Genomic DNA, 23,385 nt, shown 5'->3' with positions numbered 1-23,385 from the left:
GCTCGGGTCGGGGCCTCTGTGTGGGTGGGCCCGGTGGTGTGCGCATCGATCTGGAATCCGAGAGAACTTGGGTTTCCAGCCAGTCCCATGCTTCTTTGGGAGTGGAAAATAGATGAGTGGTGCCCTTATGGTGGACTTTGAGCGATGCCGGGAAAAATAAAGCATATTTGATAGAAAGCGACTGAAGTTTCTTCTTGACCGAGTCAAAAGATTGGCGGGCCTTTTGGACTTCCTTGGTGTAGTCAGGGTAGAACCCAACCCTGTAGCCGTTGTATGTGATCGGGCCGGAGGCCCTTGCCATTTGTAAGATCGCATCTCAATCACGGTAGTTCAGCAGGCGTGCGATTATCGTTCTAGGCGGGGCGCCCGGGGTAGGTGGGCCGGTGGGGACTCTGTGCGCCCTTTCTATGGAGAAGAATTTGGACAGTTTTTTGGGGGCGAAGACATGAGTTAGCCAATCCTCCAGGAACAGTTCAGCACTGGGGCCTTCCTCCTTCTCCGGTATTCCGAGGATCCTGAGGTTATTGCGCCGCGCTCTTCCTTCGCTGTCCCCAGCACGGTAGTCCAGTTGGGCAATTTTTTTGGGTGATCGCGGCAAGTTGTTGCTCCAAGCGGTGCACCGTGTCTTCTGTGTCCGACACTCTCTGTTCCGCCTCACCAACCCTAGCGGATAGATTGCGGAGGTCTTGTCGTATGAGGGACACCTCGGTGGATATGCCACCTATTTTAAGTTCCAGCGAAGTCCTTAATTCCCCAATCGCTCTCATGAGGTCCGTCAAGGAAATTGGGGGGTCCTGAGGCTCGTCGCCGGCCCCTTCGTTTTCTGGGGGCTGAGGTCCACGGTCTGGAGGGGCCTCCACGGTATGGTCCATTTTGCTTTGCAGTGTTTGTCACTTGGTCTTTTCCTTCCCCATGTCGCAGTTGAACGGCCCTGTGCAGTGTGGGCACAGCAGCTTTAAGTGTTCACCCAAGGGGTGGGTGTAGGGTTTGGAAAAGGGTTAGCATATGCCAAGCGGGTATGCTCAAGCAGCGCAGGGGCCCATCGTGTGTCCGTGTGCTGGCTGCGCCTTAATATAGTCCGTTGGCAGCGTATCTCCGGCCCCGGGGGAGCGCATCCCCCGATTCTCCTTGACCTGCTGCAGCTCGACCCCGGTGCCGCTGTCCTGCCGATTGGGGGAGAGGGGAAAAGACCGCCAGCGTAGGCCCGAGCCGTAGACAGTCAGCCGCGTAGCCTCACCCGCTCACTTTGCCTTGAGGATTCTCCCACTGCCAGTGTCGGGTCGACAGAGGAGATCGCCGTGGGTCTCCAGCAGTATCCACCGGGCGCCGGTTCTTGGAGTCGGGTAGTCCTGCGTGCCTTCTCAAGGAGGGTTCCCCGTGCACGCTGTGTCGTGGAGGGGGCGGGCGCTGCGTCAGGGCCTCAACTGCCGCGCCTCGTCCGTCTGCCGACTTCGGGAAGGATCTTGCGTCTCCTACTCCGATTTTCTTCGGGGTTGCGGTCACTGGTTCTCTATTGCATCCGCTACCCCTGGGGCACAGCCGGCGTGGGAATAATACACTTTAACGGGAGTTCTTGTAGGATAATTGTAGCGGGCCGCCGGGTATCCAAGGCGATTAGGTCTGCATGCGTCGGGCGCGCATGCGCAGTCCCTAGCTCATGTTTATTGATTGATTTATTTATTGTTTGCTTGTACACAATAAGAATTACTGGGCCTCATTACGGGGTGGGCAGAATGGGTTTAACGGCACCGGTAATGGTGCCGGTAAACCCATTCCGCCCTATTACGAGGTTCCATTGCGGGATCCGCTCACACGTCTGGTCAGACCAGACGTCCTTTGTGGGTCCCGCAAGGGGGCCAGGGAGCTAATAACGGGCCTGTTATTAGCTCCATCCCCATTCCCATTAAACCCTATGGGGGCACGAATGGGAATGGGGATTAGTTTTTTGAATGAGGAATCACTGGTTCCTCCAAGGTTGGAATGACCTGGTAATTCCTCATTCAAGGAACCCGGACACGATTTTGGAGGCAGCTATGGCGCTAATAGCACCATGGCTACCTCCAAACTCGTAATGAGGCCCACTGTTTCAAAGCGCCCATAGGGCAGGGAGGGAGGAGAGTAAGAAATACATTACAACACAATATTTAAGAGCATAGGGCATAGGGGGTAGAAGGAGGGGGGCACACCTACCATGCCATGTGAGTATTCAGAATGTGCAAGTGCAGAAAGGCAGAGGGAAGAGGGGATAAGTGCTGGGGGGTCTGAACCCATAGGTGAGCCATGGATAAAGTGCTAGGAATGTTTAGTGCTACAAGGCCTGGGGCGCGGGAAGTGTAAGTAAGTGCAAGTCTCCAGAGCAGAGGGTGCGCAAATGCAAAGTGCTGTGGAAAGACAGGAGCTGGGAAGAATTGGCGTTGGAGGTCAAGGCCTTGAAGATGCATTAGGGCCAAGGACACCGATTCAGCAACTGTGGGATTAGCAGAGGAGAGAAGGGGTGAAGGAGGAGGAAAAGAGGAAAGTCGTAAGGAGGTTCCAGAATTTCAGAAGATCCTGCTCAAGGCGCAGTGGCGGAGGCTTTTCCAAAGGTGGGAGCCCGCAGAGGTAAGTGACCCCCTGCCCTCTCTTTTGCAAAACGCTTTACACACAAGGGGCCTCATTACGGGGTGGGTGGTAAGGGATTACTGGCACCGGTAAGGGCACCGGTGCCGGTAATCCCTTACAGCCCTACTATGAGTTCCCTTTGCGGGTCCTCCCTTAACGCCTGGTTTTTCCAGATGTTAAGTACGGGACCCGCAAAGGGACTCCGGAGCTAATAACGGTACCGCAATTTGCGGTACCGTTATTAGCGCCACCGTTATTAGCGCCTTCCCCATTCCCATTGAGCCCTATGGGGGCTCAAATGGGAATGGGGAAGGGACCTGGTGAATGGGGAATTACCGGTCCCGCCAACCTTGGAATGGACCGGTAATTGCTCCATTCACCAGGGCGGAGTCGGTAGGACTCATAATGAGGCCCAAAGAGTTGGTGCCAGAGGAGCAAAGTGGTCTAGAGGGAGAGTATTTAGTGAGATAAAGTTGAAGGCAGTGTGGTCCCCGGGCCCAGACAACCTTGTGGATGATGCAGAGGGATGTGAATTTAATCACTGCAGCGACCGGGAGCCAGTGAAGACATTTTAGTGCAGGGGAGATGCGGTCCCTGGGCTTAAGTCTTGCTGCCCTATTCTGGATAAGCTGCAGGGGTTGCAGAGCGGAAGAAGGAAGATTCTGGAGAAGGCTGTTACAGTAGTCAAGTCTAGAGAGAACCAGGGCTTGAGTCACATTGAGCCTTTGAGGGAAAGTGAGAAAAGGTAGAATTCCTTTGAGAAGGAACAGCTGATAGTTGGACTTCTTGGCAATGTCCTGAGTGTGAGGGTGGAAGGAAAGAGAGGAGTCGAAGATGACTCCAAGGTTTCTGGCTTCAGTTGAAGGTGCAGGGGGAGAGCCCAAGAAGGAAGGCCAGAGTGAAGGGAAGAAGGAAGGAGCAGGGGTCCGAATGGGAAGGATCTCAGTTTTACAGGCATTGAGGCAGATATCAATGGAGGCGCGCCATGACTCGATGGCAGATAGGCAGTCAGGGATGATGGAGGGTGCAAGTGTGTTACCAGGGAGTCTGAAGAAGAGCTGTGTGTTGTCTGTGTAACACTGGAAGTTGGAGGAGAAAGCGGAGATGATGCGTGGAAGGAGAGCAATGTAGATGTTAAAGAGCCAGGGGGAGAGTATAGAGCCCTGGCGCACACCACAGGTGGAGATGGAATTAGGAGAGGAGAAGGGGCCCAGGATGACTTGGGAGGAACGCTTAGTGAGGAAAGAGGACAGCCAATCCAGGGCCCATTCAGAGATACCAAGTGTATCATGGAGCCTTTGTATGAGGATGGAATGGTGAACTGTGTAAAATGCAGAGGAGAGATCGAGAAGGATAAGGACAGCTGGGAAGTTGGATTCCAGAGATGTAAGCAGTTCTTCACAGGTGTTTAGAAGAGCAGTCTCTGTGCCTCTGGATGCTCAGAATCCAGATCGATGGTCGTGGAAGCCACTAACAAGTTCTGTGTGGGAGTTAAGTTTGGGCAAGGCCAGCTTCTCAAGTAGCTTCCCCCGGAAGAGGGTGATGAGATAGGGCGATAGCTGGGAGGGCAATAAGGGTTAGAGGATGTTTTTTCAGGAGTGGGCGCAAAAGAGAGTGCCTACGGGGGAGTGGAATGATCCAGTAATAAAAAAGTGATTGCAGAAATCAGCGAGAACAGGGTCAAGAGCGCCAGTGTTATCCTTGATGGTCCTGGATGAGCAAGGGGAGACCTGTTTCAAAGAGACCTTCATGGAGCGGACAACTCTGGTAACTTTTTCAGGTGTGACAGGAGAGAAAGAGGAAAAGGCGGAAGGCGGAAGGAGGAGGTTGGGGGGGTGTGGGAAGGGTTGTGAGGGAGAGTAGAAAGGTTGGTCAAAGTGAGTTTTGGTGGCAAAGTGTGAGGCCAGTGCATTGCAGAGGGTTTGGGAAGGAGAAGGGGAGGAAGAGACTGCTGAGGGGTTGGCAAGTTCCCTGCAGATTTTAAAAAGTTCAGCCATGTTATTGGATGCGCCGGAAACACGTGCCTGAATGTGGGCTCTTTTCTTTGCATGAATGGCAAGTCTGCATTGCCTTTGGAGCAGGCGGCAGGCCAATTTGTCAGTGTATGAGCCTGAGGTTTGCCACTTCCATTCTGCTCCCCTGAACATTTGTTTCGGGGCTGCAGGTTCGGTGTCGTACCAAGTGCTATGCTTTGAGGCAGGTTTCTTATGGATCCCAATGACTGGGGCAAGAATGTCAAGAGTGCTGGTGATGGGAAGATGGGGGTTGCTGAGGGCAGAGCCAGTGGTAGAGTCAGAGATGGGGGGTAAAGGGGGAAACGAGGGAGCTGCAGTCACTCGCTTCAATTGGCGGGTGTTAGTGAACGAGGTTGGTGCGACATTTGGGGGGCTGTCAGGGAGCCAATGGGACCCAGATGGGAGGAGAGGAGAGAGTGGTCTGACCAGGAGAGAGGGGTGACTAGTCGGGGGGAGAGAGAGAGGTTAGGGTGTATGAGGGCATCCAGAGTGTGTCCAACTGTGTGGGTTGGGCCAGAATGGAGACTGGAGAGGGAAAGCGAGGAGCAGAGGTCAGTGAATAGAGTGGATGCAGAGCCAGGGGAGTCCAGTTGAATGTTGAAATCACCCAGGAGGAGGAGGTTAGAAGTGGAAGAAAGTACATTGGAATAGGGATGTGGCGCCTGGAGACCGGTCAATGGTATCAATGATCAGGGTGGAGGTGGGAGAGGTGACCAACTTGCAGACCAGGCTTTCAAAAGAAGAATAGGTCTGGGTAAGTAAGATGGAAGCAGGAACCCACTCAGGGAAGATTAAGGCAACCCTCCCACCAGTGCAGTGAGGTCGAGGCTTGGAGATGATCTTGAAACATTCAGGGAAGAGGGAGTCAAAGGCAGTGACTTAGATGGCATTGAACCAAGTCACGGTAAGAGTGAGAATGTCGAGGTCAATGTCATCGAGAAAGAGACAGATGTTAAAGAGTGTTTGTTGGCTGAACAGGCATCAACAGTCGCCAGGTGGAGGTGGTCAGCGCTTTTGAAGGTTTTTCTTAGGTGGGGTACAGGGGCGTGGTGCACCATTCAGAGGAAAGACAGAGAGGGAAGGGGAGATGCAGGCGGCAGAAGGAAGTTAATGAGAGAAGGCAAAATGCACTCAAAGAGAAGGAGGTTTGGTTGTGGAACCTGAACCAGAATGGTGCCAGTGTGATATACATTAACAAAACAACGAGAGGATGCAAAACCAGACAAAAGGACTTCCCACTTGGTGCCACCGTTAATAGAGGAGTGTGAGGAGGAGCAGAGAGTGGAGATGAGATGGGGAGTCCAGAGATCAGGGGAGGGGACAGAGAAACAGATATCAGTGAAAAGAAAACCTCTCTAGAGGAAGCACTGACATAAGTGTCTGCAATGGGAAGTCCAGGGTTTGCACTCAGGATGTCTTTTTTGTGCTTTTGTTTTTGTGTCGGACTTGGAGAGAGATGGGGGATAGGTGACAGTGTAGCAGTTAGAGAATATAGGAGAGAATATAGGAGAGATGGAGAGAGCCATAGGAGGGCAGAGGTTTTAGCCGCAGAATGAGGGAGGAGCGGTAGCACTGCACAGTTCTGGCTAAACTCACTAGCGGGCCTAGTAGGTTGAGTAGGAGAGAATAAGTGAAACCCAGCAGGAATAGAATGACATTGGAAGAGTGGCACAGAGATGTAACTATACACATAACATTTATTTCAAAATTAGAGACGGCAAACAATACAATGCAGATGGTGCACAGCTAATGCAAAACACCCAAATTCGAATTTAAAAGAACACCCCAATTTCGACTTTAAATGAAGGTAGCAAACAATGCAATGCACATGGTGCACAGGTAATGCAAAACACCCAAATTTGATTTTAAAAGCACACCCCAACTTGTGGGTTTCTTTAGTAGGAGTAGGAACTGGGCATTTTTCAATGCATCAGGGATGATGCCTTGCATGGGTTAGGTAGTCATATTGTGGAGGAGAGATGTCAGAGCCTTTTCTGTGATGTTCTTCAGGACGGAGATTGGGAAGGCATTATCCTCATAGGAATGGGCCTTGATGGTGGAAGGATTTGTAAGTTATCCCAGTGTTAGGATCTTAGATTTTGACTATTTTGGGACATACTGTGGTGGTATGGCAGGTGTGTCTATAGTGGATAGGATGTCATCAATTTGGTGATGGATCTTGCCCATCTTTTACGTGAAGACCATGTTGTTTGCATTCAATCTCTCTGTAGTTTCAGTTTCTGCAAGGGATTGTAGGGGGTTGATGTCATGTTTGAAAGCCTTGAAGCGGCGTCTGTTCTTGTTAAAGGGGTCTGTTATCGATGCAGTGTAGTAATGGGCTTTGGCTGACGTGACAAGCATCCTAATGGCTGAGCAGAAGCTTTGCAAGCTGGTGAGATCTTCTTGCAGTTGTGCTTTTCTCCAGATCTTTTCTTATTTGCTGAGATCATCTTTACTGTCAGTGTGTTATTGTGTGCACCAGTGTGTGGTTAGCCTCGCTTGGTTGTTCTGAAGTTTCAATAGTGCATGGGTGTTGACAGAGTCAGTTAGCATGTAGTTGAGCTGGATGAACGGGATATTGATGTTGGATGAATGAGTGAGCCTGAAAACCAGGCCGGGGAGGTTTTTCTTCAGGGGAAAGATTTTGATGAGCATCAAGATGTCTTCGGTAGTTTCAGTTGACCTCGATGGGAGAGAATTAATTGCTGGACCATAATAGCTGTGGGGTTATTACAGGTGGGAGGCAGTTGACCTCTGGTGATGAGGTAAGAAACAGATCAAGAGTGCTGCCTTTTGTGTGGGTGGAATCGGTGGTGAGTTGTCTGGTGTGGAGGGTGTCCAGGAGATTGAGGAGAGCTTTTTTGGTTTCTAGTTTTTTTGCTTTCCTGGCAGATTGAGGTCTCCCAGGAATATGTTGATGGAACAGTTGACAGTTGATGCAATGATGAGGTCAGTGATTTAATCCAGGAAGTCTTTGCTACTCAGTGTTGGGTGAAAGGTAGCAGTTGTGGTGTGGGATAATGAAATGTGGCATTTCAGAAGCTCCATGTATTTTAGAGGTGAGGGATCGTGCAGTGCACATTTCCATGAAGTCTTGTGGATGACTGTAAGCCCCCAACAAGTCGCCTCTGAACAGATGACATGCTGAATGCTGTAGTGAAAAGGGACACATATGGCCATTATGTGGGAGGAGTTGGGGTAAGCCATATCTCTGTTATAAGGAGTGCTACAAGGTTGTGTGTGGTGATGATACCAGCAATTTATATTTATTAAATTAAAGAACTATTCACAGCATCCTACAACATTGACTAACTTCTTTTGTTTCCATTGGCAATTGCTTACATGCTCATCATTTAACATTTCACATAATTATATATAGAATAAAAAACAATGCTAAAAATCCAAATACTGTTAATACATATAACTAATACTAATCCTTTTTATCATGTATTATCTTAACTGTCATTTTGAAAGAGAAGTAACTTCAGACCACAATTTCATCTAACAAATTTCTCAAAGAAGCAGCCAATAAAACGTGTTCTAGACTAAACAGATCTATTTCTTTTATAACAATTAGCAAATGGGGTTTACGTTTCATATTTGCAAAAATAGTAATGTTATCAATTTTCAACACGAGACCCCTACATCAGCCTTTTCCATGTGCCTCTGATTTTTGCTAATGTCAAGTTCAAGTTCTAACTGTCAGTTCTTTTAATTTAATTTAAATCCTCTGCCATATGCTAAATAACGCAATGTTTAGGGCATTATTATTGCCGTTCAGACATCATCTCCAGACGAGCCTAGTTTTAATACAATTCTAATTGTTCACAAACCTTTCCAAATTATAGATATAGATCTATCCGAGAGTAAAACATCTAGTCAATACATGTATGTTTGTTTCCTGTATGTGCATTAGTTTACATAATCTGCATGTCCTATATCCTGCAATTCCAATAAGTTGTTCCTATTACAGATGGCATGGCCCAAATAGCTGTACAGTGTCCCCTGCTCAACAATCCCTTTAGGAACCCACAGTGAGAGGGTCTCACGTCTAGTATTTCAAAAATACATGTATTTGGTCTTATCAAAGTTGATGTCTAGCATAAGCACTCAATTCCATGAAAGTTATTTGTAATCCCATATATGTATGCACAGCAACGTTGTCTGGATATGACATTCAAGTGAAGCCAATTTTTGTGGGACATTCCTCACTCCCACCAATCGCACCAGAAAGGTCAGACAGATAGAGGTTAACCAGTATGGGTGCTAGCACACATCCCTGACTGAGTCCTTTGAATGTAGGGATGTCGTGAGTACAGGTGCCCAGGGTATTCAACCTCACCTAAATGCTAGTTCCATCATTCAGTAAAACTAGCATTTTAAGCAGGTGTCTTGGCACCTTCCATCTTTCAAGCTTAGCCGACAGTAGTTGTCCACTGAATCAAAGGTTGCCTTGAAATCCACGAAGAACACATATAGTGGAGGGTTATTGCTTTTTGGGGATGCATGTATTTATGTATTAAGGGTAAGAATGTGATGAGTCATAGCTGAACCTGCTCTAAAGCCCATCTGAAAGATACTCGAAATTCTGGCTTCATCCGCCCGCTTCGGTAGGTCCCTTAATATAAATGTAGCAAAAATATTGCAAAGGACGTCTAATAGGGATAGCAACCAGTAATTAAGAGGGTCGTTATAAGAGTTACCTTTTATAGACAGGGATTAACACTGCCTTTTTCCAAGGCACTGGCATTTTGCCCTTGTCACATATCTTTTTAGACAGAATTTCTCGAACATTCATCCAGGTCGCAGGGGATCTCGTCAGTACCACATTGGCCAGTCCATCAGGCCCAGGGAACAGGTGCCCGAGATTGCTCCAGTCTGCCCATAGTGTTTGAAATGCATCAAAACCCAATGAAATAGGTGCACTGCCCCAGTCATCTGGAGTATGATTATTTGTGTCATAGGGTCCATAAGTTTAAACTATAAACTTCGTCCCCCCCTTTTTTTTACATTTCTTTATTGAATGATTCGTACCTCACCGACAATGGCCATACATGTTATGCAGTCTTAACAATGATGGACATCTTAAAGAGAAAAAACATTGCAACACATCATGTAAATACCTTACACCATTTGGGTCACCTTAGGAGAGGTTATAGACATCAGTGCATACATACATCAGGCACCATGGGTATCCACACAGATTCCAAGTGGGAGTAGGGACTTTCCATAACTGTCCTCTGTCCCAGGGGAGAGTTTCATCCGCCACACAGGGCCTCATTACGACCCAGGCGGTAAGTTACCGCCTGGGCCGTGACTTTACCACCATGGCGTAAACTACGTTTACGCCATGGTGGTTGGCGGACTTACCGCCCCATTCCGAGGTCGGCGGGGCGGTAAGTCCCCAATCCCCATTTACCCTTCCCCATTCCCATTTTTGCCCCATAGGGCATAATGGGAGTGGGGAAGGCGTTAATTACGCCACCGTAAATTACGGTGGCGTAATTAACTCCATGGTACCTTAGCGCCATGGATTTTAACACCTGCTAAAAGCAGGTGTTAAAAGCGCCATGGCGCTAAGGGACCTCGTAGTTGGCGGTAAGGGGTCGGCGCAGCTAACGCTGGCGTTAACCCCTTACCGCCAGGGTCGTAATGAGGCCCACAGTATTATTCCCTGCCCCCCAGCAGAAGGGCCTATCAGGTGGGGGCATCCCGCATCAGCAGGTACGCCATGAAGGGGTGCCAAATGTTTTTTGGTCGATTTCGCCCACCGCACATATGAGCATATTCCAAATCTGTGTCACTGAACCATATTAACTCTCTCAGCCAACATTGCACCCGCAGAAGGTATGCACTTGTCCACTTAATCAGAATTCATCGTCTTGCTACGATCATACTTGCGGTATTATTTCGGCAGTCCCGGGAGCCACCGAAACATACAGCACAACTCCTCTCTCTGTACCAGCAGACACATCATCTCAGACATAACATTTACCACTCCCTCCCAGAAAGGGCACAGCTCCGCACAAAGCCACAGCATGTGCAGCATGTTAGCCGCTTCCATTTTACATCTCAGGCATGTAGCGGGCTTCGTGGAGTCGTATTGGTGTATTCGCGCTGGGGAAACATATACCCTATGCAGCATTTTAAACTGGATCAGCTGCAGCCTAGTGTTAAAGGCCCCTTTGTGCGTGGTATCACACATCACAGCCCATTGCTTATCCGATAGGGTCACCCATGAGTCCTCCTCCCACTTCCCTCTGCACCAAAGTGCCTCCCTGGGCGTATCCTTCTGAAGCGATTTATGCAATGTAGATAGTATACCTCTACACCCAGGGGAGTTCCTCATGAGCTGCAATATTGGGCTGGTACCTGGAATTTCAGGAAACTCTGGGGACCATTCTCTGAAGGCCGCCCTCATCCTGAATTACTGCAGAGTGCGTTGGGGCCCCCCTCCCATTTTTCCTTGAACAAGTCATGAGAGACAAAGTGCCCATCCTGGTACATGTCATCAATGCGTGTGATGCCCACCCCCCAACCCTCAGTCCCATGCAATAGCCTTGTCGCAGGTTGGTGCCAGGGTTTCTATGCCCCATAACGAGATATTGGATCAAAGAGGCGGTCCACCCCGAGCCTTTTCATATCTCTCTTCCAAGCGTGTACTGTACAGGCTACCGAGTCAAATCCACACCTGTTGTGGGACCCACAGTAGATCAGTAAGCCTTGAAGGGAAAACTATTGTACCGAGCATCGCTCAATCCTAACATGGGGAGTTGGACTAGCGCCCGTCATCCAGAATTTTGTAAAGGTCCGTTGCGCCGCTAAAAAGTATAGTTCCACATCTGGAGCTCTGACCCCCCCCCACTCCCAGGGCTGAGCAAGCGTCTCCCACCCTATACATGGGCTGTTAGGTTACCTTTTCAGCTTGCTCAGCAGTGAGTGCACTTCCTGGAAAAACCCCACCCCAGGCCAGGCCGGGACGTTTTGAAAGATGTACAAGAGCTTAGGAACAACTATCATTTTAGCGATACCTATTCTCCCCAAAAGGGAGAGGGACAGTCCACACCACCGCTCCACACTGGGCCTCAGCACATGCAGGTATTTGATATGATTATCCTCCAACAATGATCCTGCATCCCTGCTCATCTGCACTCCCAGGTATGTGACCCCCTGCTGTTCCCATCCATAGCCCTGGGTGTTAGGGGGCAGGACAGTATTTTCATTGAGAGGGAATAAATAAGATTTGGCCTTGTTGATTCGCAGACCTAACACTACCCCAAACCCTTCTATCTCCTGGGACAGCGGGGCTAGATTATTTGTGGGGTCCATAATGTATAAAACTGCCTCATCACCATACAAAGAGATTCATTCCCTCAACCACCCCCCACCCCCCATCGCCAGGCCTCTGTGCCCGTGGCACTTTCTCAAACGGGCCGCAAGTATTTCTATTGCCATAGCGAAAGGTAAGGGTGATAGGGGGCAGCCCTGTCTGGTGCCCCTACCTAATTTAAAAACCTGAGAGCGAGCACTACCCACATTTATCTGGGCACACAAGCCTGAGTAAATGAGCTGGACTGCTTTAAGGAATTAACCCGGGACCCCAAATTGAGTTAGTACTTTAAATAGATAGTCCCATTCCACAGAGTTGAATGCCTTTTCCATATCCAGCAGGGCTGCCACTGCCTGCATGCTGGGATCTTTCTGAGCCAGGATTGCAAATAACCACTGAATGTTCAGAGAGGTTCATCTTTCCAGTATAAATCAGGATTAATCAATGTGCACAACCTTAGAGACATGAGGCAGAAGCCGGTTCGCCAAGATTTTAGCAAACATTTTAGTGTCAAGGTTCAGCAAGGATATAGGGCGATACGACGAGCACTCGAGGGGGTCCTTAGCGTGTTTGAGGATCAAGGTGATCACCACCTCGTACATAGAGGATGGGAGATGCCCAATTGTCAATCCCTCTTCCCACGTTGCTAACATGTGTTTGCAATCTCTGGGCCCCATTCTTGTAGAACCCGGCCGTCAGGCCGTCTAGTCTGGGCGCTTTGGAGGAGGGCAGCTCGCGAATCGCATTCAGAATCTTGTCAACTGTTATTGGGGCTGCAAGGACCCCCGCCGCCGCTTCACTAATTTGCGCCAGTGATTCCTCCCTAATATATTCCCTCACTTCCTCACTTTGCAGCGATCCCTGGGAGGTCTATAGTAGTGCCGGAATATTTCAGCTATCGCACTCGGCTGCACCACTACATCTCCATGCAGTGATTTTATCACAGTGATCTCCCTACATTCCCTCTCGTGTCTCACAATGGCTGCCAAATGCCTACCGGGCCTTCCCTCCTCCCCATATCTATGAGCCATCGCTGGGCAAGCAAAGTATCGAACTTCTCTCTCAGCGAGGGCCCCAAAACAGTCCAGAGCTTCCCTCAGTTTAACAAGAGGAACGAGGTCTCCCTCCCAGTCCACCTCACCCTCCCATCTCTTAATTTCCACCTCTGTATCATTCAATTGCCTCCGTATCAGCTTTAGTATTACCAGCTCCAGAGAGAGACAGCCCCCTCGAATGACCACCTTAAATGCCTCCCACAGCATACATTTCGTGGAGACGGAGCCCAGGTTCTCACTGAAGTCGTTTTTGATTAAGCTATGGATCTCACCCTTAAACACCACATCCCCCAGTCCCGCTGATTTAAACCTCCATTGGGGACGGGTAGGTACCTGGTCTAATCTCAGTGACCACAACACAGGGGAATGATCAGAAAGCATTCTGGGCAGCATCATACATTCCTCTTTCCTGTGTATTAGGTATGGGCAGGCAAGGATATAGTCCAACCGGGCTGCAGTATTATGGCTGAGGAATGGTGCGAGTATTTCACCCCCTCTGGTTTTAGGAGCCTCCACACATCACCTAATTCCAGTGCCCCCATGGCATTCAGGGTCGCGTCTGCGGCTTTGGATCTCCTCCTCCCTCCCCCATCCGTTCTATCCTTGCTTGGATGTAATACCACATCAAGATCTTCGGCCAATACAATGTTGGTATCTGAATATTTCTGGCTTATTTGTGCCAAGCTGCGGAAGAACTCAGGGTCGTCCCCGTTTGGGTCATAGATGTTGACAAATATAAACTGTGTGTTCCCCCAGCATCCAGAGAGTATGATGAACCTCCCCATTGGGTCGATATGTGTGTTTTGGGGTCAAAACCCCAGTAATTTATGCACTAGTGTTATTACTCCTGCAGAGTAGGCCGAGTTAGATGTGTAGTAGTTGCAACTCTCTCAGCTTTTTGCAACTCCCTCATTCCCTTTACCCAGAAGGTGAGTCTCCTGCAACAATACGATCTTAGCCCCATGCTGTTCGCAGTATTGCATCTCCTTGCAGGATTTCCGTGGGTTGGTGAGTCCCTGAACGTTCCAACTGATGACCCTATGTGCCATATCTGATGTGTATATGATATTCACGGGCAGCCGCACTCTGCCGCCGTGTTCTGCCCACTGACCATCCATCGGTCTCAACGAGGCACTAATCTTTATGGTGTAACTGAACCCCACACCCCCAACTTGTCCCCTCCTACCCTCACCCCTCTTCAACATCCTGTGAACCCCCCCAACATACTTACCCCCTCTCCCCCCTCCCACACTGCCCTCCCACAACCAGCAGTGACCGGATCCCCCCAATGGCCCTTAACTTGTGTAACACAAAGGGCAAACGGCCGGGGATGCTGGGCACCGCTTCCATGCTGACCCGCCCACTCCCTACCACAGGGAGGACTTAAAACACATTAGCTAATTATACTTGAGCAACTGGTTCTATTTGTTACATCGCAAGCTGTTGATTGACTTCACCCATCGGTGTTAACCTGCTGAGGTTACTTGAATTACTATGGGCCACTTTATAATGAGTCTCGGGTGGCCACCGTTGTTGTTGATTGCCTGATGGACCCTGTCCGGCTTGTGCTCATGGAGCCACCCGGATCACTTTGGCAGCACCTCAAGGAAGTCGTGAACTGCTCCAGGGTCTGTGAAGAAGTGGGTCTGACCATTATGTTGTACTCTCAGTTTGGAGGGTTATTGCATTGAGTATCTTATTTCCTGGTCTCTAAAGGCCCGCTTTGCTGCCAGGAAGGAGAGACGGGCCTTCTGGACTGCTGGGGTAAAGTCCAGGTAGAAGGATACCCTCGTATTCTCATAGGTGAGATCCCCCAGTTCTCTTGCGCTGCGGAGTATTGCGTCTCTGTATTTTAAGAGATGCGCTATAATCAGGCATGGGCTCTGCCCGGTTTCGGAGCCACCTGCGATATCCGGTGTGCCCTCTCCACAAGAAATTGAGATGAGATGGAACCTGCAGCACTTCCCTGATAAAGTTTTCCATGAAGACCTCCATGTTTTGCTGTGCAGATGTCTCCGGCATCCCCTCCACCCTAATGTTATTCCTCCGCAATCTCGCTTCGAGGTCCTCATTCTTGTCCTTGATAGATTTCACCTCCCTCTGTAGCTCTCTAATTGCCTGCGACGTGTCGTTGCTAGTGTCCTCAAGCAAACTGACTCTGGATTCAACCTCGATTTTCCGACTACTCTCCTTATCAATCCTCTCCTGCATCCTATCCACTTTATAAGCCATTCCATCCAGTTTGGTGTTTATGGCGGCAAAGCCAGACCTAATGTCTGCCAGTACTTGCATTCATTCTGACGGGGGGGTGAGACGTGCCCTCACCCGCTTCGCCCGCCAATAGAGGCTCCTTGGTCTGTCCCCTTGTGCTCTTTGGGGTTCAGTAATCGTGTTGCTGCTCTTGGTGAGCCCTTCTTTCTGGGTAAATTGAAGTTGGGACTGTCGCTTGTTCCCTTTGCCATGTAGCTTATGACTAGGCCTGTAAAAGCCCCTCCCTATTTTAGGGAACCGGCTGCGTGGGTAGGATGACCGAACTGTTGTTCGCGTTAATACTGATTACGACCAATGCTTTGTCGCCGGTCTGCACCCCCTGTGAGGGCACTGCACTGAGCGTGTGTAGCTGTATCCCCTTCTTGTGTTCGTGTAGCTGCCGCCAAGCCAATGCTCATCCCTGGGCCAGTAGCCTGTTCCAGCCTGAGTTCCCTGAGGTGTCCCAGCTGCTCTTCCTTACCCACTCCTCTGTTCGCCAGTCATTATTGTGTTGTACAGACTTTCCTATCCCAGTGTATCGATTCGATCCCCTCCACAATGTCCTACATAGCTGTCACCCCACCAGTGATGTAGACCATCCCCGCCGGTCCGGTGCTGGGTGGGCCCTCTCCGCCAATAAAGTGGTATCTGCGTCTCAGGGGGGCCAGAGGGTACACCCTCCCCCTTCCAAGGATCACTGTACTGGGGTATGCCTCCCTTGGATTAATCGCGACCAAGCTTGTAGTGTGTTATACAGCTTGAGACCAGCTTCTGGTGACCTGTCTAATCACCAAGTTCATGGCTATGCGTGACTGAGAGCCTCAGATGTTCAGAGGGCTGTGGCCACATAGGGCCGCCTGTTTATCCGTTGGCCTCACTTCTGCCAGCTCATTCTTCTGCCCTGCCCCTCCGTCTGTTCAAGTTGGAATCCCCCGAGGGGTTTAATGTGCTTTGGATGAGGCTGCCTGGGGGCAGGCTGCTCCCTGCCGGAATGATGCCGAGCGTGCTCCCCTCACTAGGCTCTCGGTATGCTTGCGCACTACACGGGTCGGGTGCAGCTCGGGCCGCAGCACCCAAGTCACAGGTCCGGGGCCACCAGTAGCTGTTTGAGCCTGCCACTCTGCGCTGTTCCTCTGGGACTACTCCCATGCAGGTCCTCCAAGCTGGTCATGCTGCAGGACTGGAACACCCCCATGCGGCAACGATTGCAGCTTCAGGCGTCACTGCCACATTTCAAGTACTGCGATGCAGCCCGGGGAAGGAGCTCCTCTGCCTTGCTCACCGGCCGGGTCCCATTGCTGCTGGTTTCGCATCCGGGCGGTGCACAGAGACTCGGGCCGGCCGGCCGCGAGCTGGGCCCCCGGGTCTCTACACTTCACTGTGCTGCTAGCTATTTCGTTCCAGGGAGAGCCCGGGAACCCCCACCTCCACACCGGGCCCAGGTCCCCTGATCCTCACCACCACTGCCCAGGGCTCACGGCTGAGCCAGCGGGGCCTGCGTTACACACCACGCGCCCGAGGCACCGGTGCCGTGGCGGTTTAGGCCGATTGCTGGTTTTCTCAGGTCTCTGCCCCCGGATTGCCTCCAAATTGTATCTAGCGGTCGCCGAGCCCATTATACACTCTATGCCAGCTAATTGAACATCGGATGGACACCGATGGATTACTTAGTTGCCTCCCTGCGGGTGGATTCTATGTGGAGCTCAGAGCTTTGCAGCCATTTTGGTCACAGGCTCTCGAGCGCCCCAATCCCTCCTTATTTATTGGATTAACCAGCATAGCAGCCTTATCCCCATTTATCATTTTCATGGCATTCCATATTGCTTTTATGTTACCGTTTCTGAATACAGCATACATTCTTTGTCAATGTCATATTGTATATGTTCTTTTTTTTCTTTATCCTTTCTACACTCTCAATTATCCTACCTCAGGACCTTTTAATGTGCCTTATATCTTACCTTAATGAGCACTTGGCATCCCTAATGACAATATCATATATTTTAGTTTGTAGTCTGCCTTGATTAGCAGTGTAAGTAGATCCCTTTACCATTATTGTACAAGTACATGCTTTAATCAATTCGACTATCTGATTTCCAGTCTTATGTCGTCATAAAAATATTTTCCATGTCTACTAATTTTTCCCTAAATTCTTTTATGCTTTTTTTCTGACCATCTTATTCTATTACCTGTACAATTTATATCAGTGTCCCCGAACATAATGTTACAATTCCTCCTCTCGTACATTTTTAAATCCAAAGTGAGAACCACATGATCACTAAAATCATTTTTTTCAATGAAAAGTTGAGCCACACTTGCTATCAATCCTGAATTGCCATAATAATAGTCACTTTATTTTCATTTGCACCCCCGCACCAGGTGTATTTGCCAGGGATATCTCCACTGAGACACCCGTAAAGCATTATACGGTCCCAGTCTTGCATAATACCAGACCAGTGTCTCCCTTTCTACTAGGGGTCTTTTGGAGCAACATACTAGTAGCCTTCACAAACTCTGTCTCTTCCACAAACTGTGAATCTATACAATGTACCTCTAGGTCACCATCAGCAATGTCTGCCACATGGAGGTTTTTTGTTTTTTGTGAATTGGTTTATTATAAACTTTACTCAAATAACAAAGATAAAAAAATACATAATTTACAAAAGAATTTTGAGACAGTACTATAAAATAAAATGAAAATGTACACATTGCTTTAATCATATTAATACAAAAGGCTCAAATGTAGTATTTAAGAAGCTTAAGTAGTAGTTTCCAGTTGAAAGCAATCAGATGAATTCTATGCACGTGATTTCATCCATTTTTATTTTTCGAGGATAATTTAATAGATTTCTGTTTTTAGATACATTTCCCCGTCAATATATGTGGGGGGCAACACCCTGCAGCCTTCCCTAAAGCCCCCCACCTTTATGATTACCCTAACTCACAGCCTGCATATATTTGCATTGAAATTTGGTAAAACAATTTAGATCAAATCGTCCTCGATAAAATCTACTCAATGTGATCAACGTAAACCCTATGCAGTAATGTAATAACAGTGAATGACAAAGCTTTTTCATAGCCCGAGAAGCCAGTTTGCATCATGAACAAATCTAAGAAATAAAGTATTTTGTAATTAGACAAGTGAGAGCATCTTATTAAAAGGTGATATATAAAGTGTCAGTTTCTTGTTGATGACAATAAGAATATGATCCAGTAAGGCCACTTTCTGAATCCCTAACACTAAGGTAAGGATTTCGCCTGTAGGGAACACATCAGTCTACAATGCATAAATTGGCTTCTCCAGTAAGCATTAGAGAATAACTGAAAATAGCGTGGATACAACCTAAATGTTTGTCACCAATTGTACAATTGTTATAAATTTTGTAGTCACTGGCTATATTAACAGTTTTACACCAGTCCTTACTAGAAGTTTCTTTTGACAATAGTTTCATTAGCCATTAAAAGCGAACAACATGTCATATATATATAGTAGACAGACTAATATCACACAAAAATTTAAAATTAGGCAATACCTCTTTATTATAACATAAAATGTGTTTATGTAAAACTTCAAATACAGTGGGCCACATTACGAGTTTGGAGGTAAGTAACTGTCTTTAACGGCATGGAGCAAATACTGTGTCCGTGCAGTAAAGAGCCTGCTAATAGAGGGCCATTACAAGTACGCATGCACGAGCTTCGCGCCATGCCGGTAACAACATTACCGGCATGCCGTTAGTCCAGAAAATGGCCCTTAGCAGCATCATTGAAAGCGCAGACAGCACTACCGGCATCAATTGAAAAGGCATTAGCGGTGACCGTTGTCAGCGGTCACCACTAATAGTGGTCACCGTTATTAGCGGTCACCGTAAATAAGCGGAACCGAAGGTAGCGGCATCGCACAGGAACGGGAAAGAGCACGGCGGCCATCTTTAAAAACACAATCCATTGTCATCCTCAGCACCCAGGACCTGGAGCATATTGCTGAGTACATAGATCAACCTCCAACAACTATATAATGCCCAAGGCAGTTAAAAAAGGTGCCTCGCGCCAGCGCAAGGAGCGCTTTAACGAGGATGAGCTCACCATGCTGGCTGAGACCCTGGCTGACAATGCCGATGTCGTATTTGCAGACAGCCTCAAGAGGGAGGCAGTCCTCAAGAAAAAAGAAATCTGGGAACTAGTTGCCAAAGGGTCAGTGTGTCAGGCAACGCCCCCCGCACCACAAAGGATGTCCGTAAGAGATGGGATGACCTGCGCCTGTCGAGTCAGGAACATCCTGTCCGCAAACAGGAGCCAGGCCATGGCTACTGGTGGAGGAGCAAACTCACCAATAAAGCTGAGTGGGTGGGAGGAGATCTGTGCCAGCATGATTGGCATAGGGGCCATCGAAGGCGTGGGCAATATGGAGCGTGGTGCCATGTCATCGGCGGAAGGAGGTGAGTTGCCTAAGAAAACACTGTAATGCAAAATCTGATGACAGTCTACCAAGTTGTCTGTCTAAAGAGGCAAGGCATGGCCCAATACATACACATTCCCAGCCTAGTTGTCGTCTGCAGCACAGACACATGCACATGCCTGAAGCATGGCAATGCCATACCTGACACACACCACACAAATATGAAAATGGTATAAGTCACACTGCACGCAGGCCACAACAGAAATGCATGTCACATAGCACACACCCGCCCCAACATGAGTGACCCCGACGGATGCCTGCATGATCCACCCATATAGCAAGTAACTTGAACATCAAAACTCCACTGCCTATTCGAGCAATAATACAAATGTTTGCATGATGCTTGTCAAACCATCACACATGCGGTCCCTCTCTTCGTCCCCCACAGGCTCAAATCCTGACAGCGAGGCCCGGGACTCACCGCCACAGGCGAATACACCCCGGAAGAGGGCCAGGAATTAAGGCAACAGGCCTTCCACTTCCAAAGCCCCACACAAGCCACGACAGGCACCAAAGACCAAACCAGCCCTGGATGCCACGGCACTGGTGCCGCCAAGGCCCATTGCCACAGTACCCACAACACCTGTGGCACCTGCAGAGGAGACAGTTGAAGGGCCACAATCTGCAGAGAACAGCTCTGTTGGGGAGGCGGCAGCTACAGCACCCCTCACAGATGACGACGTGCAGGGACAGGTGTGTGTGCCTGTCCAGGACGACTCCTCCGACCTACCTGCTACACCAAGTCCGGCCCCATCCCCTCAGCTCACACCTGTCGACTCATACCATGACAGCACCCCGGAGCAATCTGTGGGGGAGGCCATACAAGGGCGCATGAGTCCCATAGAGGACCCAAATGGTGTTGCCCATGTAACACATGCACCCTCCACCTCCACTGGTGTACCGGCGGGGGTGCAGCAGGCAGGACACGTTGCGCAGCGGCAGGAGGAACTCACTGCCCTGGTGAGATAGTTTGTCACAGACAGTGCCCAAAAAAGGCAGGAGGGGCGCGACAACACCGCCTCCCAGAGGCAGATAATCGTGGAAGGCACAATTAGATTGTGTGAGGAGGTGTCTGCCCTGAGGCAGGCCCTCACCCGCATTGCTGATTCAATGGAGGCTGAGCGTCAAGCCCACAGAATGGAGCAGGCGGACATCCCATCTTCTTCAAGCTCCTCGCAAACCAGCCCCCTACGCAGGTCGGTGCGCACCCTGCGCCGCTTGGACATGCTGCCACCTGGTGCAGGGAGTGGCAGGATGTAGACGGGCAGCCTGATAAAGGCAATAGACACTTGCTTGGACACCATGTGTGGGGAAGTTGTGGGGGGAGGGGGAGGGAGGTGAGGGTGTGTGGGGGATTTGTGGGAGGAGGTGCAGGGGGAGAGGGTGTGTGGGGGAGTTGTGGGGAGATGGAGGGGGAGAGGGTGTGTGCAGGAGTTTTGGGGAGAGGGGGAGGGGGTAGAGGGTTTGTGTGGTGGATGGTAATAGCACTTTAATCTTTATTGGACAGTTAAAATACACCCATTGTGTGAAAAAAATATCTTGAGTGGACATTCCTCATTGCATATGTGTCATTTATTCATATAAAGTGCATAGTGTACGTGTACTCCCACACCCAGTGCCCTCTGTCCAACTTTCATGTCAGCCTCTGTACCCATGTGTTAGAAATATTGTGCAATCATTGACTGACGCACAGAACGTCCCTCCTGTGCATTGGCACCGCGATGATGTGCAGCCACATCTTCTTCATCCCCTTCATCATCACGAGGTGGTTGCAGTTCAATGTCAGGGGGCAGGGGCACATTGATATGATATGGCATTTGTAACGCGCCTATACACAAGTGTTTCAAGGCGCGACGAGGCAGGGAGGGGGGAACAAGGGGAAGACAGACAACGATCCTACTAGGCCAGGTGTCATTCAGACCGCGCAAGTGCAGGGGTAGGGGGAAGGGAAAAAGATCAAGGGAAAGGGGAGGGGGGAAGTGCAGAACAAAGTAAGTAGAATAAAAATAAATAAATAGGGCCAGCTGGTGGCAAGTGCAAGGTAAGTGCTGACAAGTGCTGGGAAGGGGGGGGCTGTAGGAATACAGAGTCAGTCCCGCAGTGCAGGGGTTGCCAGGGAGGCAGTGCAAGTGGAGAGTGGCTGGGCCCAGGACCGAGGTCGGTGAGAGTGGCCCAGTTGCAGATTCAGTGCAGTTTCAGTGAAGAATTTAGCAGGGGAGAGGGAGAGAGAAAGCAGAAGCAAAGAGGAAGGTTTTGAGGTGCTTCCGGAACCGGAGATGGTTCTCCTCAAGTTTCAGGGAGGCAGGAAGGCTGTTCCAGAGGGAGGACCCTGCCGTGGAGAGAGATCTACCCCCAGCTCATTGCTTCGAGAAGCGGCTGACCCTGAGGGAGTTGGAGACGGATGAGCAAAGGGCTCGGGAAGGAAGATATTTAGGAAGAGAGAGTTGAAGGTATTTAGGCCCCAGGCCCCAGAAGGCCTTGTGGACAATGCAGAGGGTTTTGAACTTAATCCTTGCAGTCACTGGGAGCCAGTGTAGAGATTTCAGTCCTGGAGAGATACAGTCCCTGGGCTTGAGGTCAAGGACAAGTCTTGCAGTTCTGTTCTGGATGAGTTGCAGAGGGCGGAGAGTGGAGGCAGGCAGATTAAGATAGAGGCTGTTACAGTAGTCCAGCTTCGAGAGAACCAGGGCTCGGGAGACAGTGAGCTTCTGGGGGAAGGAGAGGAAGGGAAGAATACCTCTGAGGAGGTGCAGCTGGTAGTGTGACTTCTTAGAGACGTCAGATATATGAGGAGAGAAGGAGAGTGTGGAGTCGAAGCACACAGGTAGGAGCAGGTAGAGGGCCAAGAGAGGCTGGCCAGAGAGCTGCAGGGAAGGAGGGAGTGGGTGTGCCGATGAGTAGAATCTCAGTCTTACTGGCATTAAGGCAGAGGTCATTGGCGGCACACCATTCCTGGATAGCAGAAAGACAAAGGCCTGCTCGATGACTGCACGGGTACATGTATGGGAACGCTTGTAGTCCTCATCTTGCCTGTTCTGTGGGTTTCGGACAGGGATGAGAAGCCACGGCTTCAAGGGGTAGCCACTATCACCTGCATGAGAGGCAATAAAAGGTATATGTCAGTCGATTCATGATGGACAGCTGTAGTAGTCACACATGCCTGCAGATTATCGTTGGTCACATGCACATGTCCCTGGTTGTATGCACACAATTTTCATGCCCTCAATGTGTTCTGTGCCATGGACTTGTGGTGTGGGTTGCATCTCCCAGTTGATCCACTGTGTACACTGCCTTGATGTTGCTCATGCATTGTGGACGCATACCACAGTGTTTGTGTCAAATTTGTGATGTGTAGTGTTCTGTCTGATTTTCTAACTGGCAGCATTTGCAGTAGGCTCTGCAATATTAGGCATTCAGCGCTGATTATTACGATGGTGACATGCTGCACTTCTGTGGTGGTGGCGGCCATGTGACAAGCAGTGGATTCCCTTGCTGATTTTGTTCAGTGCACTCCCATGTATGATTGTCCTGTGTAGTGATTTGCTGCAGTCTTTTACATAGTGAATATTCACAGCATGTTCCAGGATTGTATTACAGAGGATGCGGTACGATGAAGGGTGGTGGATGTGTTGTGGGATGTGGGGTGTTTTTAAGTTTGGCATGTTGTGATAGGTGTCC

The sequence above is a fragment of the Ambystoma mexicanum genome, chromosome 6p (assembly GCF_040938575.1).
Source record: "Ambystoma mexicanum isolate Mex_15411 chromosome 6p, UKY_AmexF1_1, whole genome shotgun sequence".
Taxonomy (NCBI): Eukaryota; Metazoa; Chordata; class Amphibia; order Caudata; family Ambystomatidae; genus Ambystoma; species Ambystoma mexicanum.
The sequence above is the reverse complement of the archived record's forward strand: the minus strand, read 5'-3'. Positions refer to the sequence as shown.